The 21,090-nt window shown below is 47.8% G+C and overlaps 1 pseudogene; it reads left to right on the top strand.

The window, feature by feature from the left end:
- Positions 1-3,150: 3,150 nt before the first annotated feature.
- On the top strand, positions 3,151-7,968 carry LOC139247269 (maestro heat-like repeat-containing protein family member 1 pseudogene; annotated as a pseudogene).
- Positions 7,969-21,090: the final 13,122 nt, after the last annotated feature.

Raw genomic sequence — 21,090 nt, 5'->3', positions numbered from 1 at the left:
GTGTGACTCTCTCTCGCTCTGTCCCAGGATGAGGTGATGATCAGTGTGAATCCCTCTCTCTCTCTGTCCCGGGATGAGGTGATGGTCAGTGTGACTCTCTTTCTCTCTGTCCCGGGATGAGTTGATAGTCAGAGTGACTCACTCTATCCCGGGATGAGGTGACGGTCCATGTGACTCTCTCTCGCTCCCTGTCCCGGGATGAGGTGATGGTCAGTGTGACTCTCTCTCTCTCTCTGTCCCTGGATGAGGTGATGATCAGTGTGACTCCTTCTCTCTCTCTGTCCCGGGATGAGGTGATGGTCAGTGTGACTCACTCTGTCCCGGGATGAGGTGATGGTCAGTGTGACTCACTCTCTCTCTCTGTCCCGGGATGAGGTGATGGTCAGTGTCACTCTCTCACTGTCCCAGGATGAGGTGATGGTCAGTGTGACTCTCTCTCTCTCTGTCCCGGGATGAGGTGATGGTCAGTGTAAATCTCTCTCTCTCTGTCCCGGGATGAGGTGATAATCAGTGTGACTCCCTCTCTCTCTCTCTGTCCCGGGATGAGTTGATGGTCAGTGTGACTCACTCTGTCCCGGGATGAGGTGATGGTCAGTGTGACGCTCTCTCTCTCTCTCTGTCCCGGGATGAGGTGATGGTCAGTGTGACGCTCTCTCTCTCTCTCTGTCCTGGGATGAGGTGATGATCAGTGTGACTCCCTCTCTCTCTCTGTCCCGCGATGAGGTGATGGTCAGTGTGACTCTCTCTCTCTCTGTCCTGGAATGAGGTGATGGTCAGTGTGACTCTCTCTCTCTCTGTCCCGGGATGAGGTGATGATCAGTGTGATTCCCTCTCTCTCTCTGTCCCGCGATGAGGTGATGGTCAGTGTGATGCTCTCTCTCTCTCTCTGTCCCGGGATGAGGTGATGGTCAGTGTCACTCTCTCTCTCTCTGTCCCGGGATGAGTTGATGGTCAGTGTGACTCACTCTGTCCCAGGATGAGGTGATGGTCAGTGTGACTCTCTCTCTCTCCCTGTCCCGGGTTGAGGTGATGGTCAGTGTGACTCCCTCTCTCTCTCTGTTCCGGGATGAGGTGATGGTCAGTGTGACTCTCTCTCTCTCTCCCTGTCCCGGGTTGAGGTTATGGTCAGTGTGACTCTCTCTCTCTCTCTTTCTCTCTCTTTCTTCCTGTCCCAGGATGAGTTGATGGTCAGTGTGACTCTCTCTCCCTGTCCCGGGATGAGGTGATGGTCAGTGTGACGCTCTCTCTCTCTGTCCCGGGATGAAGTGATGGTCAGTGTGACTCTCTCTCCCTGTCCCGGTGTGAGGTAATGGTCAGCGTGATTCTCTCTCTCTCTCTCTGTCCCGGGATGAGGTGATGGTCAGTGTGACTCTCTCTTCATGTCTCCGGATGAGGTGATGATCAGTGTGACTCCCTCTCTCTCTCTGTCCCGGGATGAGGTGATGATCAGTGTGACTCCCTCACTCTCTCTGTTCTGGGATGAGGTGATGGTCAGTGTGACTCACTCTGTCCCGGGATGAGGTGATGGTCAGTGTGACTCTCTCTCCCTGTCCCCGGATGAGGTGATGGTCAGTGTGACTCTCTCTCTCTCTCTCTCTATCCCAGGATGAGGTGATGGTCAGTGTCACTCTCCCTCTCCCTGTCACGGGATGAGGTGATGGTCAGTGTGACTCTCTCTCTCTCTCCCTGTCCCGGGTTGAGGTTATGGTCAGTGTGACTCTCTCTCTCTCTCTCTCTTCCTGTCCCGGGATGAGGTGATGGTCAGTGTGACTCTCTCTCTCTGTCCCGGGATGAGGTGATGGTCAGTGTGACGCTCTCTCTCTCTCTCTCTGTCCCGGGATGAGGTGATGGTCAGTGTGACTCGCTCTCCCTGTCCCCGGATGAGGTGATGATCAGTGTGACTCCCTCTCTCTCTCTGTCCCGGATGAGGTGATGGTCAGTGTGACTCTCTCTCTCTGTCCCAGGATGAGGTGATGATCAGTGTGACTCCCTCTCTCTCTCTGTCCCGGGATGAGTTGATAGTCAGAGTGACTCACTCTATCTCGGGATGAGGTGATGGTCCATGTGACTCTCTCTCTCTCCCTGTCCCGGGATGAGGTGATGGTCAGTGTGACTCCCTCTCTCTTTCTGTCCCGGGATGAGGTGATGGTCAGTGTGACTCTCTCTCTCCCTGTCCTGGGATGAGCTGATGGTCAGTGTGACTCTCTGTTTCCACCCTTCCCCATGTGGCCATTCTAATCCTTGAAAGGTCATGTTGGGTCATTGATTTTATTGTAATGGTTTAACTTTGATTTTGAATAAATTTGACTCTATTTTGTGTCGTTTTATTAGAAATATCTGTCCACCCATTACACATATTTAGGTGCGAGCACTTTGAATGCCTGTGGGATTGTAGGGTCGAAATTAGGAACAAGCTGCTGCACAATCCAACATGGCTGCCAGGGGTTGCATTTGTACTTTGTCAGTATGGTCTATACCTCCAGTCTGTGCCTTCATCCCCACCCACCTTAAACTGTCACATAATCAGCTGGCAGGACTAATATGGGCAAACGACGCACGGCCCATATCATAACTAAGGCTTTATGTCACATCACTTGACTTCACAATGAAAGCCATGACAACCCAGAGGTAGGAGGAGACAACATAAAACTAAGTGGCTTAAAATGTGCATTTGTATTTGAGAGAGCCACGAGTCAAGAGCTTGAAAACAAGTGCATTCATCAGATCCATGCAAATCTGAGAAGATCACTGGAGAGTGGATTGGGAACACTGTAAAGGAACAGCGTTAATCATTGGAGAGAAAGAACAGTCAGAGAGTAAAGTGACAGTCATTCAACGGGAGATTTCATTCTGACTGAGTGAGGTGAACAAAGACAGTCTTTAATTGATAATTAGACACAGAACGTATTTGGATAATTATCAGATTGAAGAGCAGTCATTAGAACCTGGAGCAAAGATCAGGATCGAGCTGCTTAGAATATATCAGACAGCTCAAGGTCTCAATTCTGAAAGGACACATCCTTTAGTGAGAGGGCACTAGTAATCTCTGTAATAGTGAACTGAGCAATTTTAGCCTTTCAGTCTCAGGCTGTGGATAAGACTCCTAAAATGTATAGCAGCGTGGAATCATTCTCAGTTGCCCTGGTGAGGATGACTGCAGAGGAAGATGAAAGTTGTCAGCAGAAAATCTCAAACACCCTCCATACACTGGGGTGTCAGCACCCAGAAATCGTGTTAATGACCTGTCATGACTATCTGTCCCAGCACACCACGCTGACAGTTCCACAGGGGGTTGTAGTATTGGAGAGCATGACAAAGATTATCAAGGACACCCTTGATCAAATTAGCCAATCACTAGCACAGAAAGTTATCTCCTTGGCTACACAATGGATGACGACATTAACAGGAGCACAAGCTGACAGCCAGGAAGCTGCGTGCAATCTTCTGGTTGCCATGAGCTTCAGATTTATTAATGAAGTTGTCCAGTTGACGACGGAGAATTTCAAACAAGGGCACCTTCCGCATGTGTACATGGTGAAGACCTTGACCAAAATGTCAGCAGAAAATGTGTACGGCATGGTCCCTTTTCTCAAATCTATCTTGGGGACCATGATTCCAGTTCTCATTAGAGTTAAAGAGGATGAGCTGAAGTCTGCATTCGCCTCAGCAATGGGTAGCTTTAGCAAGAGTATCCTTGTCTATCTGGGAACTATGGAGAAAACTTCAGACCCTGCAGTGACTAAAAACTCTTTCACCACTGAGATCAACATTGTCTACAATCTGTTGTTCAAGGTGTGGCTCGAGAAGGAGCCCTCCAAGTTGAACATCCCAACACTGGAAGCTCTGGGTTATGTCAGCTCTCTGCTGCCCAAGGACAGATTAGAGGAAGAGCTGCCCAACTTAATTCCTGGCATCCTGTCTCGTTACAAGAAACAAGTGGGACATTGTTCCATCACAGAGTGTCTGTATCGGGTGCTGGATACTGCCATAGGGATGAAGTGTCTTGGGCTGAAAACACAGATGGACAATTTGCTTAACAATCTTCACCAGCAGATTTGTCTTTCAGTGAACTTTAACAACCAACTTGTCGTGAAGAACCACACTGAGATCCTTCGCTGTTTCACAGTTCTGGCCCCGGCTTACGCAGACTCATTGATCAACTTCCTCTTACCTAAGTTAGAGAATGCTGACCAGCAAATCAGAGTAGGAACACTGGGTGTACTGAGACACCTCATCAGCTCAGTCTCCTCACACTTCAAGAGGAAGAAGGCTCCGATTGTGACTGCAATAAAACCGTTACTTCTGGACAAGAGCAGTAATCAGCAGAAGAAGCTGGTTGCCCAGGTAATATGTGCCATGGGCCAGCAAGGTTACCTTGAACCAGAGGGAGGAAAGGTAATGGTCGAATTCCTCATCCGACATTGTGCTGCGACCATTGATTCAGGGACCCTGGTATCATACAGCCATCATCCAGATCAGGTCACAGATGAAGATTTAGGTACAGTATGTGAAACAGTAATGTTCATGGTCACCAATGTAGGGAAGATGGAGGATGTTCTCTGGCCATTCTTACTGGAGTGTGTCACTATGACCCAGTACACCAAGGCTTTAACCACAATCTGCAATTGTTTAGCACATCTGGGGAAAAAGAAATTGCAAGCCGGCAGTGCAAGACTTGTCCTTACTTACAATGAAGATACCAATGTCCCTAAAGCCCAGGCACTGCTGGCCCAACTCCTCATTGTGTCTTGCTGCCCATATCAGGGAGGAGACCGAGGAGCTGCTGCACTGAGGCTCATGCTCGTTCTCAGCTTCAATATCCACCCAGCAACAGTAACAGGGTGGGCAGAGGAGCTTCCATCATTAACAGATCATTTACTGGAGAATTCAGAGGAGTCTCTGCCCCAACAAGAATGGGAGGAGAAACTATTACTGCTCTTGTCCAGAACACTGAATTCCATTGGCGACGAGGAATGGACGAGTAAGCTGAGTGATGAAATGTGTAAACAGATTAACACCGACCATCGTTCCCCACAAGAGAAAGGCTTTCTCTATAAATCACTCGGGACAGTGCTCCGTCATGTCCCCAGTAAGAACATAAAGGAGGAGCTTCATCAAGTGCTACTAAGTGTGCAGCACAGTGAGAGCGTGGAGAGAGAGGGAGCAGCCATTGCCATTGGTTTCTGTGCCATGACCCACTTTGATGAGACCCTCAGTAGTCTGGAGGAGTTTGGTCATTTCAACAACTGGAAGAACACCAATAATTTCTTCAGTGTTCTTAGGGACAAGCCTGCTGTGGATTTGGATAAAGCTAAGAGCACATTGGTCCTGTGCTATGGGCAGATGGCACGGTACGCACCTGTGGAATCCGTTCTATCCAGAATTGAGACCCACATTCTGCCAGCTGTTGTTAGCCAGTTTATTACAAGTGAGCAGGGGATAAAGGCTGAATCCAGGGATCTTACACTGAAGCTCAGCCTAATAAAGGCCATGTCTCTGATAGCCAGATCCCTACATTCATATCACCTGAGAGTTCCCTTCAACTTTAGCAGAAAAAGGGAGCTGCTGATATACATGCAGGACCTTATTGAGGCCGAGCCGCCAGAGTTGCTGCAGAGCCCTGTTCGACAGTTAGCCATGACTGCCTGTATATATCTCGTACAACTACACACTGAATCAAACCAAGCTGACACCTCACAATTGATTCAAACCTGCCTGGCCAGTACATTCCGCTTGGTGCATTCAGAACTGGACAAGGACAACGACACGGATAGCAAGACCAAAGAGACGGCAACACTTTATACCCAAACCATGACTGCCCTGCAACAGCTTCTGAAGCAAATATTACTTCAGGACCTGTCCCCTGAAGGTCTTCAGGCCATATTCAAGCAGGTAGAAGAGTGGACCACGTCAACAAAGGACTATGAACGAGAGAGAGCTATGGAGACTACCTTAGAGCTGTTAAAATGTTACTTGGAGAATCTCAATGTTACCAATGCAGTGCCACTAAATAACATGGGGACTCTGATTGGTCGAATGATACCACGCTGTGCAGACCCAATACTACCCATTGGGCAGATGGCTGTGGACAGTTTGTACATCATCCTGTCCATTCAATTCTCATATGAACACACCAATCAGGATCAGCACAAGGAGCAGTTAGAGGTTCTGAAATCAGTCAGACAACAGCTAGTCAACCCTGACAGTTCAGTCCTCTTTCAAACATGCAGTCAGATCGCAGAGGTCATATCCAAGTGTTTGCCCCATGACCAGCTGGGGAACTTGCTCTTCATGGTCTTCAAAGGACTGGTCGACCAACAGCCCAGCTGTTCCAGTGCAGCCGCTGTCCTCATGAAAACCATCATTAAAAGGCGTGGCAGTGAACTTCGGGACCAGGTCTCAGAAATACTGGACGTGCTGAGAGTTCTAATGCAGTCTGTTCCTTCTGAGGTGGTGAAACTCTCTGTTCTACATAGTATTAGTATTCTAGCCTCATACAACACACCAACAGTTGTTTCCTGTCTCCTCACTTACCCCGTTCCTTTGGACAAGTACGTCAGTGACGTATGGAGATCACTGACACAGGAGGCAGAGTGTGCCATGAGTACAATGAAGGAGTTGCTACATGCACTGAACAAGAGAACCTGTTCCAACAGTGACAACCCGACTCAATTATCAACTCTTGAATCCCTGGCTGCTGTGTGTGCTTTGTATGAGATGGTAACTACACCCGAGTCAGGAAAGACTGTAAACATATTATTCCCCCAAATATTCAGCACCCTGCTTGTCCATCACTGCTCCTCCGTCAATGTGCGTCTGCCCAAGGTTTTTGTTCCCCATCACAAATCGAAGCAGAGAGAATTCTCAGCTGGGCCTCAGACATCTAGCAGCAGAGATGTGTGTGTGAACTGTGTGGAGATGCTCATGGAGCTGCTGAATCAGTCCAACAATCAACAAGTGGTACATTTCATGGTGGAAAGTGGAGGCTGGGACCAGATGCTGGACGTACACAAGTCCCATAGGGGGGTTATTCTGTTGGCCAAAGCAATGGTCCAATACGCTGGCCCTTGTCTGATTGGGATTGTAGTACAGCTCGCAGCTCTCATCCTTACTGTACAAGAGTGTCAGAAAGTCACAGTGGCTGCTTTCTTTGGAGAACTTTTAAAATCTCCACTGGCTTCACAGCTGCAGCTCACTGACACCTTGATGGGCAGATTGCTTCGATGTCTGCTTAATACTTCTTCGGTTGTCCAGTTTCTCTGTGTCAGGGGCCTGGGCAACGTTACAACTGGAGCTCCTCACAGAATAGAAAAATATTCTCGACCAGTGCTGTGTGCAATGATTGGTCTGATGGAAAGTGAGGAGAACGAGAACGAGGTGCTAATGTTTGAAGTGCTGTTATGTCTCTCGAAGCATTTAAATCAGTTGGGAGCAAAAACCATCAGACCCTTCGTACTGAAAATCGTCACCGGGATCCAACCATTCTTTGAGGCTAAGTGCGATAAAGTGAGAGCTGAAGCGCTTAGCGTATTGGGGATCTTAGCTAAGTGTGGAAATAGAGATCCCAAATCCTACTTCTGCCAACGGGTTCATTCGAACCTGGTTTGCTTGTTGTTGTACCTGAATGGAAACAGCAAGGAGGTGTCTAGGTCTTGCAACTCAACACTGCGTTTGGTCATACCCCTTATTGGCTCAGCTGAGGCATCCTGCAAGATTGAGGAGTATTTAGGGGAGCCTATCCTGAACTACACGGAGTTCCTGAGAGACATTTCAAAACAATTCATTAAAGACTTCCCTGATAGCATCCACTCGTACGTCACCGACTGTATGTCCTTCTTCAACAACCCGCAGGAGCAGATCCGAGCAAATGCAGTCGCCCTTTCAGCTTTCTTTTTCCAGCATCCAGAGGAATGTTCCAAACCTGCCCAGAGAGTCACCTGGTGGAACAAATATAAATTCTACAGCTGAGGTCTACCTTCTGTCTGATGTCAACACAGGCTCAGACACTCCTCAACCTCGTCCTCCAACACAGGACCAGACCCACCTCAACCTCCTCTTCTTCAACACAGGCTCAGACCCTCCTCAATCTCCTCTTCTTCAACACAGGGCCAGACCCTCCTCAATCTTATCCTCCAACACAAGCTCAGACCCTCCTCAACCTCGTCTTCCAACACAGGCTCAAACCCTCCTCAACCTCGTCCTCCAACACAGGGCCAGACCCTCCTCAATCTCCTCTTCTTCAACACAGGCTCAGACCCTCCTCAATCTCCTCTTCTTCAACACAGGCTCAGAACCTCCTCAATCTCGTCCTCCAACACAGGCTCAAACCCTCCTCAACCTCGTCCTCCAACACAGGACCAGACCCACCTCAACCTCCTCTTCTTCAACACAGGGCCAGACCCTCCTCAACCTCGTCATCCAACACAGGGCCAGACCCTCCTCAACCTCATCTTCCAACACAGGCTCAGACCCTCCTCAACCTCATCCTCCAACACAGGCTCAGACCCTCCTCAACCTCGTCCTCCAACACAGGGCCAGACCCACCTCAACCTCCTCTTCTTCAACACAGGGCCAGACCCTCCTCAACCCCCTCTTCTTCAGCACAGGGCCAGACCCTCCTCAACCTCGTCTTCTTCAACACAGGGCCAGACCCTCCTCAACCTCGTCTTCCAACACAGGCTCAGACCCTCCTCAACCTCATCCTCCAACACAGGGCCAGACCCTCCTCAACCTCATCCTCCAACACAGGGCCAGACCCTCCAAACCTCGTCCTCCAACACAGGGCCAGACCCTCCTTAACCTCGTCCTCCAACACAGGCTCAGATCCTCCTCCACATCCTCTTCTTCTTAGCAACAAATTGTTGGTCGTTTCAGAATGATGCTTTGTAATTTTCTTTATTATAAATAAACTGAAATCCTGTTTTGCCATTATAATTATTGGTTGATCTGCAAACAGTGGAGGTCCCACTGATATGAGTGTGAATGAAATCTCATGAAAAGTTAGAGACAAACCTTACTCTTCAGTCTATGGAATTCCTCACTGGATCAGGTTCTATTTTATTTATAGAAACAGCGCACATTCACGAACACACTGAGTACTTTGGAACAAATTCACTGCACACATCACTGACTGGGCAGAACCCAGCCCTGTACTGGTACTTGGAGTAACAGTGCTGTCTCTGTACTGATATTTCATGGGCTGAATTTCCTGGCCGCTCACTATCGTGTTCACACTGAGCTGTGGCCTAATGTGTGGTGTAATGGGACATTAACATGGTCTAGTCACAACCCGCAGTGCAGGTCCGTCACCTGGCATGGCCTTGCTCCAGCAAACAGGGAGGCCTATAGCTTCAGGCCTGGTCAGCGACTCAATGCTGCTGTGGAGGGTGAGCAGGAGCAAAAATGCCCCAGGGGCTGGAGATCTGGGGCAACAAATCAATACATGATGTTTTTTTTATTCATAAAAATTATTTTGAGGTTTTGAACTATGAATAAATTCTTTTCATCCTATTCGGAGAGCTCTGGTGCTGCAGCCATGAGGACACAACTCCCAAGAGATGGCAACACAGATCCCAAAAGATGGGAACACAGATTGCAAAGAGGGAGACAGCGCTCCCAAGAGAAAGGGGCACAGCTCCCAAGGGTGTGTTAGCAGATTTCCAATAGACACTGTCATAACAATGGGTTGTTAGTCCAGCGACATTAACCTCCACTCAAATTCAGGCCCAATTGTTGTTTAAACAACAAGCTTTGGTATACATTTACTAATAACAGCACTGGTTTTATGGACATTAAATGGTGAGCAATTAATACAAACTATTCATTTTTCCATAAAGTATTATTCAAGTTGATCAGACTTGGAGCAGGGGAACTTAGATAAGATCTGAAAACAGGCATAGGGATCGCAGCGTGCGATTAACCCATGCCCTGTCATGGTGTTCCAGGCAGCATGATAAATTGGTTCGATGATGTCTGAGTGCAGGCAGTGCTACCCGCACTGTTTATTGGCTGCACACACGGCAGGGCACCCGATATTGCGAGTGTCTAGTGATACTTAAACGCAGCCTGCACCTCTTAAAGGAAGGTGCATTGTGGCTGCAAAAGTGGTGGGAGTTTGTTTCAAAAGGCAATCTGGGCTCAGATACTTTGAGCAATGGCTGAACATGCGAGAAAGCTAGCGCCAAGGTTTTCAGACAATGCACTGGAGGAGGTCTTGGTGGAAGGGGTGGAATGGAGGAGCGACATTTTGTATCCCCGGTGGGGCATGAGGCCCTCCAGACACATGCTCAGGAGGCAGTGGGAAGAAATAGCGGCAGATATCAATGCCACATGTAGCTCCATGAACAGCGGATGCAGTGCAGGAAGTTTAATGACTCACGAGTTGTCAAGGTGAGTGACTTCATCTTCAAAAGGCATATCCTACCAACTGCACCACTGGCCTCATCCACTGCTCAATATTCTACACCCTCATCACCCACCTACCAACAATCTATCAGTCAGTTCTCAACCCTCAAATTAATTTGCTTTAGCTCACACTTAGCACTGTTGCAAACTTTGCACCCACAAGTAGGATATAAATATCAGGAAAGGATGAACAGGCTCGGTCTCTTTCCTCTTGAAAAAAGAAGGCTGAGGGGTGGCCTAATAGAGGTCTTTAAAATCATGAATGGTTTTGATAGAGTGGATAGCGAGGGAAAAGGAACAAGTAGCAGAATGGATAGCTAGCTGGCTTCAAGACAGAAAGCAGAGTGTAGGGGTTAAAGGGAAGCTGTTCACAGTGGCAGAAGGTGGGTAGTGGTGTTCCACAAGGATCAGTGCTGGGACCAATGCTGTTCACAATTTACATTAACGATATAGACTTTGGAATCAAAAGCACAATTTCTAAATTTGCAGATGGTACCAAATTGGGGGGGATAGTCAATACTGAGGAGGACTGCAACAAATTACAGGAGGACATTAATAAACTCGCAGAATGGGCATATAATTGGCAAATGAAATTCAACACAGATAAATGTGAGGTATTACATTTTGGTTGGAAGAATAGGGAGGTCACATATTACTTGGAAGGTGCAAGTCTAGGTGGGGTAGAGGAACAAAGGGATCCCGGAGTACAAATACACAAATCACTAAACGTTGTGACACAGGTTAGCAAGGCCATAAAAAAGCAAACCAAGCACTAAGGTTTATTCTAAAGGTGTAGAACTGAAAAGTAGGGAAGTTATGCTAAACCTGTATTGAACATTAGTTAGACCACACCAGAAATGCAAGGGTATGAATATCAGGAAAGGATGAACAGGCTGGGTCTCTTTTATCTTGAAAAACGATGGCTGAGGAATGATCTAATAGAGGTCTTTAAAATGATGAAAGGTTTTGATGGAGTGGATACAGAGAGAATGTTTCCACTTATGGGGAAGAGCATAACTAGAGGCCATCAATATAAGATAGTCACCAAGAAATCCAGTCGGGAATTCAGAAGAAACTTCTTTACCCAAAGAGTGGTGGGAATGTGAAACTCGCTACCACAGGGAGTGGGTGAAGCGAATAGTATTGATGAATTTAAAGGGAGGCTAGACAAACATATGAGGGAGAATGGAATAGAGGGTTATGCTGATAGAGTTTGATGAGGAATGACGGGAGGAGGCTCGAGTGGAGCATAACCCCCGGCATGGACTGGTTGGGCCGAATGGCCTGTTTCTATGCTGTATATCCTATGTAATCCTATGTAACAACCCACAGCTCGCACACACTGGCAGCTATTCAACCATGTCAGCCATATCACCCAAACATATTGCATGACATTCACTGACTTCCCTCTTTTTTGCAGGAGAAGGTGGCACATAGCAGCAGGCAACAGTAAAGAACTGGAGGAGGATAAGTGCACCGACATGTTTTTTATCCTCATGGAGGAGACAGTGTCGGTCATCATGGGAAGGGGCATTGCTGAGGCCGTAGCCATTTGAGGCGCTGAAGCAATTGATGATGAGGGTATCTGCTAACCTAATCCTCCTTCTCTCATCTCACTTCTCCCTCATCGCTTAATCTTTTCTGACTGAGAGGCTGCAGAAAGTGCAAGCACGCACTTCTTACTTTCTCCTCTCCTCTCCCCTCACCACAACCCAACCCTTGTCCATTTTTCATTGCAGATTCCCAAGAACCGGAACCTGTCCAAGCAAAGGAAGAAGAGGAAGAAGACAGTGAAGATGAAGAGACACTGTACTCGATCTTACACTTACAGCCACCAGCTCAGAAACTGACTGCGCGTATTTTGGAGGCTAGGATAGAAGAGGGACCTGCAAGTGGTGAGACACCGGGCGCAAGTACGCAGGAGCCAGGATGGGGGAAAGTATACACAAAACATTCCTGAAGCAGTGGGGAACCAAAGGTCTAGTGAGAATGAGGAACTTAAAGATATTAGTATTAATAAAGAAATAGAACCGGAGAAATTAATGGGTCTGAAATCTCCTGGACTTGATGGCCTACATACTAGGGTGTTAAAGAAGTGGCTACAGAGATAGTGGATGCATTGATTTTGATCTTCAAGATTTCTCTCGGTTTTAGAAAGGTCACCACGGATTGGAAGGTAGCAAATGTAACCGCGCTATTCAAGAAAGGGGAGAGAGAGAGAGAACTATAGGGCTCAAGTTCCGGCCTGAGTTGCTCCTGTTTTTTTGGAGCAACTAGTTTAGAATGGAGTATCTTAGAAATTGCAATTCTCGGCATTTAGTTTGCTCCAGTTCTAGTGAGTTAGAACATTTTCATTTTAGAACAGAATTTTTTTCAAAAGGGGGTGTGTCTGGCCACTTACGCCTGCTTTGCAAGTTAAGGCAGCGAAAACTTACTCCAAACTAACTTAGAATGGAGTAAGTATAGATTTTTGTACACTCAGAAAAACTTTGCCTACACTTGGAAATTAGGCATAGGGAACGAAAGATATTGGGGGTTGGGGTGGTGTTTACAAACATTAAACACTTCACTTTTACAAATAAAGAGCCATCATCAATAATAAATGATAAATAAATCAATAAATAAACCAATAAATCAATCCAAATAAATTTAAAAATAGAAAAAAAATAAAAATGTAAAATCACTCAATAAATAAAAAATTATTTCTACTCACCTACTGCAGCACCAGAGAGAAGAGGGGGGGAAGAGAAGAGGATGGGGAGAAGAGAAGAAGATGGAGGGAGGAGAAGAAGATGGGGGGGAGAAGAGAGGAAGATGGGGGGCGGGGAGGAGAAGAGACGAAGATGGGGGGGAGAGAGAAGACGACGACAATGCCGGGTCTCGCCGAGGACTTCGGGCGGGGTCCACAAGCAGCCGATGCCGGGCTGCTGACATCTCTTCGGGTGGGGCCCGCTCCAGCGAGATGCGGGCAGGCGGGCAGGCGGGCCTCGCCGACGACAAAGAAGCCAGGCCCTGCCAAAGACTTCAGGCAGGGTCTGCATGCAGCCGATGCCGGGCTGCCGCCACTGCCAATTCTTTGGGCGGGGCCCGCCCCCAGCGAGAGGCCAGACGGGCGTGCCCTGCCGACGACAATGACGACGCCGGCTGCCAGGAGTTCTTTGGGCAGGGCCCGCCCCCAGCGAGAGGCCGGGCGGGCGGGCCCCGCCGCCGAGGTAAGATGCGCAGGCCACTCAGCTGGGGATAGGGGCGATGGCCTTTCAGCCTGGGATAGGGACGTCGCCCCGGAGACAGGATGCTGGGAGCTACTGCGCACGCGCGCTGCCTCCACTGCGCATGCGCACAGCTGCCGGCACTGTTTTCGGCGCAGGGCTGTAGCTCCGCCCCCAGCAGCTCCTGCTGCCCAGCGCCTAGGTGGAATTGGGCCTACAGCTATCTGAGAATCGCGAGGTAAGTATTCGGCGCAATTTTTGTTCTATAAATTAGGCGGGCCTCTCCGATGTGCGCCGTTCTAGCGGTCGGCCGAAATTTGACCCCATAGGCCTGACATCAGTCATAGGGAAATGGATAGAATCTGTTATTAGAGATGTTGTAACAGGGCACTTAGAAAATCATAATACGATTGGGTAGAGTCAACAGGGATTTATGAAAGGGAAATCATGTTTGACAAATCTACTAGAGTTTTTTGAGGTTGTAACTATTAAGGTAGATAAGGGTGAACCAGTGGATGGTGTGTATTTAGATTTTCAAAAAGCATTTGATAGGGTTGCACACAAGAGGATATTACATAAAATTATGGCTCATGGGATTGGGGGTAATAGATTAGCATGGATTGAGGATTGGTTAACGGACAGAAATTGGTTAACGGATTGGTCCCAGCACAGAACCTTGCGGAACCCCACTAGTCACTGCCTGCCATTCTGAAAAGTACCCATTTACTCCTACTCTTTGCTTCCTGTCTGACAACCAGTTCTCAATCCACGTCAGCACACTACCCCCAATCCCATGTGCTTTAACTTTGCACATTAATCTCTTGTGTGGGACCTTGTCGAAAGCCTTCTGAAAGTCCAAATATACCACATCAACTGGTTCTCCCTTGTCCACTTTACTGGAAACATCCTCAAAAAATTCCAGAAGATTTGTCAAGCATGATTTCCCTTTCACAAATCCATACTGACTTGGACCTATCATGTCACCTTTTTCCAAATGCGCTGCTATGACATCCTTAATAATTGATTCCATCATTTTACCCACTACTGAGGTCAGGCTGACCGGTCTATAATTCCCTGTTTTCTCTCTCCCTCCTTTTTTTAAAAGTGGGGTTACATTGGCTACCCTCCACTCGATAGGAACTGATCCAGAGTCAATGGAATGTTGGAAAATGACTGTCAATGCATCCGCTATTTCCAAGGCCACCTCCTTAAGTACTCTGGGATGCAGTCCATCAGGCCCTGGGGATTTATCGGCCTTCAATCCCATCAATTTCCCCAACACAATTTCCCGACTAATAAAGATTTCCCTCAGTTCCTCCTCCTTACTAGACCCTCTGACCCATTTTATATCCGGAAGGCTGTTTGTGTCCTCCTTAGTGAATACCGAACCAAAGTACTTGTTCAATTGGTCTGCTATTTCTTTGTTCCCCGTTATGACTTCCCCTGATTCTAACTGCAGGGGACCTACGTTTGTCTTTACTAACCTTTTTCTCTTTACATATCTATTGAAACTTTTGCAATCCGCCTTAATGTTCCCTGCAAGCTTCTTCTCGTACTCCATTTTCCCTGCCCTAATCAAACCCTTTGTCCTCCTCTGCTGAGTTTTAAATTTCTCCCAGTCCCCGGGTTCGCTGCTATTTCTGGCCAATTTGTATGCCACTTCCTTGGCTTTAATACTATCCCTGATTTCGCTTGATAGCCACGGTTGAGCCACCTTCCCTTTTTTATTTTTACGCCAGACAGGAATGTACAATTGTTGTAGTTCATCCATGCGGTCTCTAAATGTCTGCCGTTGCCCATCCACAGTCAACCCCTTAAGTATCATTCGCCAATCTATCCTAGCCAATTCACGCCTCATACCTTCAAAGTTACCCTTCTTTAAGTTCTGGACCATGGTCTCTGAATTAACTGTTTCATTCTCCATCCTAATGCATAATTCCACCATATTATGGTCAATCTTCCCCAAGGGGCCTCGCACAATGAGATTGTTAATTAATGCAAGTCTTTCTTTCTTATCTGCATGGTGCTCGCCATCATTGGAATGTCCATTGCTGAGGCTGTGGCCAGTGGTGGGGCTGAAACCATTGAAGATTGTGGTATCCTCATATCTAATCCTGCTTCTAACATCCCACATCTTCTGATTTATAGGCTACAGATGGTGTAAGCATGCACCTCCTGCTTCCCCTCCACCCCCACCCTGCCGCACCCCTCATAACAACCTTACCCTTGTGCCTTTCTCCTTTTAGATACCCAAGAACTGCAACCTGGCTAGACAGTGGTGGAAGGGCAACAAGACAGTAATGATGATGACAATGATGGTCTTATGTAAGAAATACCGTCACTTGATTTTACACTTGCAGCCACCAGCTCAGATAATGACACTGCGCATAATTTAGAGGATAGCAAAGAGACAGGATCTGCACGTGGTGAGACACCGGGCATGAATGGCCTACAGCCAGAGCAGGGGACAAGGATAGCGCAGGAGCCAGCTCGCACATGACATCTGCTGCACAATGAAATGCTTGGTGCATTGGAAAGCCTGCCGGATCGCATGCAGTCAATGTCAAGGAGCATGGAGGACTCTGGCACCAAATTGGCACAGGGCGTTGCACAGAGCTTGGAGCCCATCCTTTCCAGCATGGAAGTGGTGGCCAACTCCATTAGCACACTTGTAGACCCAACCATGATTCAGCATCTGATGGGCGATGTCTCAGCTTCCATTGCAGCACAAGCATCAGCTACCTATTGTTTGCGTGATGCAGTGGAAGCTCAGACTGCTGCTATCATGACTCAATGTTCTAAGGAGCTTTCAGGGTGGCACAACAGTACAGAAATCTGTCCTCCAATAGATAACTAGCATTGCAGTGGTGCCACTCTGTGGCATGGCAGTGGCTCTGTGGAGCACAAACCCACTGTCCTTTCTCAAGATGACAGCATCCGTCTTCCCACCCGTGCCACTCCGCCAGTGCCCTTACTGTTGCCTGTCAGCCAGTCAGCCCAGATTACTGCAGCCCAGGCCCAGATGATGTAGTCTTAAGTCCAGAGGTGTTCAAGGTCACCCTCCAAGGCCACCTGCAGTCTCCTCAATTGAAGGTCAGCAGCCTTCCACCACCCATGCTGCAGCCATTGGGCAAGCATCTCGTGGGAGCCCTATGAGGGGCACAGGCACACAGAAGAGGTGCTAAAGGAATGCACAAGGGTGATTCATTTATTTTTGTATGTGCTATTACTTTGGATTGGAATGTGCATTTTTTAGCGGCTTTCAGTTGTGTGCTGTCGGAAAGAAGATGATGTGATGGTCAGTGATACAAGAAAGGAAAGGAGCTTGGAACTGATGGTGAATGGGGAGTTGTGGTTGAGGTTACTGGTATCGCTCATGAATGATTTAATCATGCAGAGCTCACCCACTTCCCCATTCTCCACTTCCGCCTTCTCCTCTTCCTCGTGCTCCTGCACTGCAGCTTCTCACCTGATAGATGGTGCTAAGGGATGTCCCCTCATAATGGCCAGCATACTATCACAAATCTTGCTACCTGCTCAGCTGAATACGTCAACGCCAGGGTCGGCAAGGACACAGCCCTCTGGGGAGGCGTGATCAGCAAAGAGCGGGGAGGGAAAACCAACTTCAGCGGTACCCTGCTCCTGACAAAATGCCTAGAACATGACCTTGTCATCATCAACACCTTGTTCCGCGGCATCGTGGCAACACCCTCGCCCCAAACACTGGCACCTGCTTGACTATATCATCGTTCGAGCCAGGGATCGCAAGGATGTGAACATCACCTGCGCCATGATAGGAACTGACGAGTGCTGGACGGACTACCACCTAATCCGACCCATCATCAACATCACATAGCCCCAAAGCGGAGGGGGCAGCAGAAGGAGTGCCGCAAAAAAAAATCAATGCCGGGGCACTCAAAGACCCAGCTAAGAGAACCCTATACAGCCAGCACCTCACTACTAACCTAGCGACCCTTGATGACCTCGAGACACAGAATGCCCACAGCGCTTGATCTGCCCTCCAGGCCACCATAACCAATGCCTGTGAAGAGTGGCTCGGTCACTCAACCAGGAAACACCAGGACTGGTTTGATGAGAATGACCAGGAGATCCAAGAGCTAATAAATCGCAAGCGCAGGGCATTTCTGAACCTAAAACAACAACCCAACTCGGGAGCAGCAAAGCAGCTTTACAAGGCCGAGGCCCAACAAAAAACCTGGGACCTAAAGAACAGATGGTGGGTGGAGAAAGCACAGGAGATACAGCAGCTGACCGACAGCCATGATGTGCAAGGATTCTTCACCGCAGTCAAGGGCACCTACGGCCCAAACACCCAAGGCCCCACCCCATTGCTGGCCAAGAATGGGGAGACACTCATCAAGGACACCGAGGCAGTCAGGGCCCGCTGGAAGGAGTACTTCGAAGATCTCCTTAACTGAGACTGAGCCTTTGACTCGAGTGTCCTCAACTCCATCCCGCAGCATGCTACCCGCCACCATCTCAGCAAAACCCCAGCCGTGCACGAGGTAGAAAAGGCCATCCGCCAGCTCAAGAACAACAAGGCAACGGGAACGGATGTAATCCCCGCTGAGGCACTAAAGTATGGTGGAGAAGCACTATTGGCACAAATGCATGACCTCATCTCTCTCATCTGGAAGAAGGAGAGCATGCCGGGAGATCGCAGAGATGCAGTAATCGTGACCAGCTTTAAAATAGGGGACAAGTCCGACTGCGGCAACTACAGAGGAATCTCCCTGTTATCAGCCACTGGGAAAGTCGTCGTTAGAATCCTCCTTAACCGTCTTCTCCCTGTGGCTGAGGAGCTCCTCCCAGAGTCGAAATGTGGATTTCACCCCTATGGGACATAGAAACATAGAAACATAGAAAATAGGTGCAGGAGTAGGCCATTCGGCCCTTCTAGCCTTCACCGCCATTCAATGAGTTCATGGCTGAACATGCAACTTCAGTACCCCATTCCTGCTTTCTTGCCATACCCCTTGATCCACTTAGTAGTAAGGACTACATCTAACTCCTTTTTGAATATATTTAGTGAATTGGCCTCAACAACTTTCTGTGGTAGAGAATTCCACAGGTTCACCACTCTCTGGGTGAAGAAGTTTCTCCTCATCTCGGTCCTAAATGGCTTACCCCTTATCCTTAGACTGTGACCCCTGATTCTGGACTTCCCCAACATTGTGAACATTCTTCCTGCATCTAACCTGTCTAAACCCATCAGAATTTTAAACGTTTCTATGAGGTCCCCTCTCATTCTTCTGAACTCCAGTAAATACAAGCCCAGTTGATTCAGTCTTTCTTGATAGGTCAGTCCCGCCATCCCGGGAATCAGTCTGGTGAAACTTTGCTGCACTCCCTCAATAACAAGAATGTCCTTCCTCAGGTTAGGAGACCAAAACTGTACACAATACTCCAGGTGTGGCCTCACCAAGGCCCTGTACAACTGTAGCAACACCTCCCTGCCCCTGTACTCAAATCCCCTCGTTATGAAGGCCAACATGCCATTTGCTTTCTTAACCGCATGCTGTACTTGCATGCCAACCTTCAATGACTGATGTAGCATGACACCCAGGTCTCGTTGCACCTCCACTTTTCCTAATCTGTCACCATTCAGATAATCGTCTGTCTCTCTGTTTTTACCACCAAAGTGGACAACCTCACATTTATCCACATTATACTTCATCTGCCATGCATTTGCCCACTCACCTAACCTATCCAAGTCGCTCTGCAGCCTCATAGCATCCTCCTCGCAGCTCATACTGCCACCTAACTTAGTGTCATCCGCAAATTTGGAGATACTACATTTAATCCCCTCGTCTCAATCATTAATATACAGTGTAAACAGCTGGGGTCCCAGCACAGAACCTTGCGGAACCCCACTAGTCATCGCCTGCCATTCTGAAAAGTACCCATTTACTCCTACTCTTTGCTTCCTGTCTGACAACCATTTCTCAATCCATGTCAGCACACTACCCCCAATCTTTGCACATTAATCTCTTGTGTGGAACCTTGTCGAAAGCCTTCTGAAAGTCTAAATATATCACATCAAATGGTTCTCCCTTGTCCACTCTACTGGAAACATCCTCAAAAAATTCCAGAAGATTTGTTAAGCATGATTTCCCTTTCACAAATCCATGCTGTCTTGGACCTATCATGTCACCTCTTTCCAAATGCGCTGCTATGACATCCTTAATAATTGATTCCATCATCTTACCCACTACCGAAGTCAGGCTGACCGGTCTATAATTCCCTGTTTTCTCTCTCCCTCCTTTTTTTAAAAGTGGGGTTACATTGGCTACCCTCCACTCGATAGGAACTGATCCAGAGTCAATGGAATGTTGGAAAATGACTGTCAATGCATCCGCTATTTCCAAGGCCACCTCCTTAAGTACTCTGGGATGCAGTCCATCAGGCCCTGGAGATTTATCGGCCTTCAATCCCATCAATTTCCCCAACACAATTTCCCGACTAATAAGGATTTCCCTCAGTTCCTCCTCCTTACTAGACCCTCTGACCCTTCTTATATCCGGAATGTTGTTAGTGTCCTCCTTAGTGAATACCGAACCAAAGTACTTGTTCAATTGGTCTGCCATTTCTTTGTTCCCTGTTATGACTTCCCCTGATTCTGACTGCAGGGGACCTACATTTGTCTTTACTAACCTTTTTCTCTTTACATATCTATAGAAATTTTTGCAAACCGTCTTAATGTTCCCTGCAAGCTTCCTCTCGTACTCTATTTTCCCTGCCCTAATCAAACCCTTCGTCCTCCTCTGCTGAGTTCTAAATTTCTCCCAGTTTCCGGGTTCGCTGTTATTTCTGGCCAATTTGTATGCCACTTCCTTGGCTTTAATACTATCCCTGATTTCCCTTGATAGCCATGATTGAGCCACCTTTGCTTTTTTATTTTTATGCCAGACAGGAATGTACAATTGTTGTAGTTCATCCATGCGGTCTCTAAATGTCTGCCATTGCCCATCCACAGTCAACCCCTCAAGTATCATTCGCCAATCAATCTTAGCCAATTCACGCCTCATACCTTCAAAGTTAGCCTTCTTTAAGTTCTGAATTAACTGTTTCATTCTCCATCCTAATGCAGAATTCCACCATATTATGGTCACTCTTCCCCAAGGGGCCTCGCATAACGAGATTGCTAATTAATCCTCTCTCATTACACAACACCCAGTCTAAGATGGCCTCCCTCCTAGTTGGTTCCTCAACATATTCGTCGAGAAAACCATCCTTTATGCACTCCAGGAAATCCTCTTCCACCGAATTGCTTCCAGTTTGGTTAGCCCAATCTATGTGCATATTAAAGTCACCCATTATAACTGCTGTACCCTTATTGCATGCACCCATAATTTCCTGTTTGATGCCCTCCCCAACATCACTACTATTGTTTGGAGGTCTGTACACAACTCCCACTAACGTTTTTTGCCCTTTGGTGTTCTGCAGCTCTACCCAT

The sequence above is a fragment of the Pristiophorus japonicus genome, unplaced genomic scaffold, assembly GCF_044704955.1.
Source record: "Pristiophorus japonicus isolate sPriJap1 unplaced genomic scaffold, sPriJap1.hap1 HAP1_SCAFFOLD_266, whole genome shotgun sequence".
NCBI lineage: Eukaryota > Metazoa > Chordata > Chondrichthyes > Pristiophoridae > Pristiophorus > Pristiophorus japonicus.
Note: the sequence above shows the minus strand (reverse complement) of the source record. Positions and strands in the feature narration are given on the sequence as shown.